Source organism: Lagenorhynchus albirostris, chromosome 1 (assembly GCF_949774975.1).
Source record: "Lagenorhynchus albirostris chromosome 1, mLagAlb1.1, whole genome shotgun sequence".
Taxonomy (NCBI): Eukaryota; Metazoa; Chordata; class Mammalia; order Artiodactyla; family Delphinidae; genus Lagenorhynchus; species Lagenorhynchus albirostris.
This window is the reverse complement of record NC_083095.1, coordinates 17,870,910-17,874,047: the sequence shown is the minus strand read 5'-3', so window position 1 is coordinate 17,874,047 and position 3,138 is coordinate 17,870,910.

Below are 3,138 nucleotides of genomic sequence, written 5' to 3'. Positions count from 1 at the left end.
ATTTTTGTGGAGTTTTTTTTGTTGATTTTGGGTAGGTGGGATGGGCTGGAAGAAAAGAGCTTAGATGTAATGGAGTCCATCCTCTTCCATAAAGATGCATGACAGGATGCCCAGGGAAGTTAAGTGACATGCCTGTATTAGTGGAATGTTCAGGAGTAAAGTCATGATTTCCTAGCTCTTACCCAGATCATCTTTCACTTATATCTTATTTCATGTATATTTCACATGCTTATCTGCTGCCTGATAATCTTCTCTAATGTGTGTATTTTCTTTATGCAACGATAGTGTACATTTTTCAACGACTCAGATCATATCTTTGACTTCTTTTGACCTCTCACAACCAAGCCCAAGTCTTTGAACATTATTATTCACAGTAGGTCACCCTTTAAGGATTAATGATTGCTGTGGGCAGCATTTGTTTGCACAAATTACTGTGGATGAAGAAGTTGAGTGAGAGATGGAAAGCTCCACCAAAAAGAAAAAAAAAAATCAGAAGCAAGATAAATAAGCCTAAGGACTGTTTTTAAAACTGAGAAGTTTTTTTGTTCTTACTGTTTTTGAAATTGGACTAATGGTAGAGAGAATAAAAGGATGCAGATAAACTAAATTGCTCTAAATAGCTACAGTTCAGAGCAGTCCTAGAGAAGTACCTTCAAAGAGGGCTTAGAAAATGGGAAGAAATTAGTCATTCCTGCTGTGTCTGTGCAGAGGCGTGGGATGGGGGTGGTTAGGAAAGGAAATGGGAAGACCACAGTGGCCCTCGCAGCCTCCTTCTGGCTGTCAGTGCCGGGTAGCGAAGACGTGACTCTGACACGGAAGGTTCAGAATCATCACAGGTCACAAAGAAGACACACTAAGAATTCATAGCCCTTTTGGGACCTAACTACAGTGCATCTGATAAATAATTCAGGTAGTCAGAAGTGCCTGCATATGGAAGACTTTAACTGTTCTTTTTCATCTTTTCCTTTAATATTGTCCCTGACCTCCTTTCCATCTGATGAAAATTTCAATCTCTCTGTCTCTCTGTCTCTGTCTCTCTCTGTCTCTCTGACTCTCTCTCTCTGCCTGCTCCCCTCTCTCTTTCTCTCTGTCACATCTCTGTCACTATATGGCTGTCTCTGTCTCTGTCACTATATGGCTGTGTCTGTCTCTAGCTCTGTTTTGTCAAGAAGGATCATTTAGGAAGCCCCTTGTTTTCTCTCAGCTATGTTATTCTTTCAGTAACTTGCAAATTTAGTTGGAAATAGGGAGCGTCATTTATTTTGGTAATGGTAACTCTCTCCATTGGATGGAGCTCAGCAATTTTGCTTACGTTTTTGCCTCAATAATAAGTCACAGATTTTCCAGGCTTTAGGGCTAATAGAACCATGTTATACATTTTAAAACATATACAGTGTACAAGTTATCTATTATCAGACGTAATTGGGACAGTAATTTCAGGTAAATTAAGAAGTCATAAAAAGATTTAATAAGTGATACACATACACAGAAAACCATCTAAACGGACACTAACTTGGCAATCTTTTGATGTAGGATCCAAGTTATTGCCTGCATGTGGATCCACTGATCGAATTAACATTGTTTCCCTTCCCCACATGCATCAACTCTGATTTCCAGTTTGCTTTCTTATATTGGAATAAAAACATTTAGGCACTTGGAGAGTAATTTGAGTGTAGAATCGTTCAAGATTTTTAAGATTCTGCCCTCTCCTTACCCACATGTCCCCTGATTTGCCAGAAACTTTAACTGACTTGTCCTTCATAAATGTTTCTAAGCCATTCAAGTAGATTTTCATACAATGAGTAACTCCTTTTTTGTTCCCCTATTTTATTGCATTGTAAAATATTTATTCTTATATAATTACAATACAAAAGTATAGTTGGCATAATTGCTAATTATTAGAGAAATGCAAATCAAAATTACAATGAGGTATTATTACCTCACTCCAGTCAGAATGGCCATCATCAAAATGTCTACAAATAACAAATGCTGTAGAGGGTGTGGAGAAAAAGGAACCCTCCTACACTGTTGGTGGGAATGTAAATTGGTGCAACCACTATGGAGAACAGTGTGGAGTGTTCTTAAAAAAACTAAAAATAGAGCTACCATATGATTCAGTGACCCCACTCCTGGACATATATCTGAAAGAGACGAAGACTCTAATTTGAAAAGGTACATGTGCCCCAATGTTCATGGCAGCACTATTTACAATAGCCAAGATGTGGAGGCAACCTAAATGTCCACCAACAGATGGATAGATAAAGAAGATGTGGTATAAATATACAATGGAATATTACTCAGCCATAAAAATAATAAAATAATGCCATTTGCAGCAACATGGATGGACCTAGAGATTATCATACTAAGTGAAGTAAGTCAGACAGAGAAAGACAAATATCATATGATATTGCTTATATGTGGAATCTGAAAAAAAAGAGTACAAACAAACTTATTAACAAAACAGAAATAGACCCGCAGACTTATCGTTACCAAAGGGGAAGTGGGGGAGGGATAAATTAGGAGGTTGGGATTAACATATACGCACTCCACATATACGCACTACTATACATAAAATAGATAACCCAAAAGGGAACTATACTCATTATGTTTTAATAACCTATAAGGGAAAAGAATGTGAAAAAATGTATATATATAAAGAATATATAAATATATAAATATATATATATTATATATATATATATAAAATATATATATATAAAATATATATATATAAAATATATATATATAAAATATATATAAATATATAGAATGTGAAAAAATGTATATATAAAGAATATATAAATATATAAATATATATATATAATATATATATATATAAAATATATATATAAAATATATATATATAAATATATATATATAAAATATATAAAATATAATATATATATAAATATATATATAAAATATATATAAAGAATATATAAAGAATATTTTTTTCAGTAATTTTTTTTAAAAGTATAGTTGGTATAATATGGTTTGGTAAGGGCTTGACGGTCAAGAGCACATGTGTGGAGGTGCCAGAGGATTACCTGAGCAGCCACTAACACCCAGTCTGTGCTGGGTGGTGATCAGTGTGTTTCATGAGGACATGAGACCATCGAACTTTCTGGTATATTGATT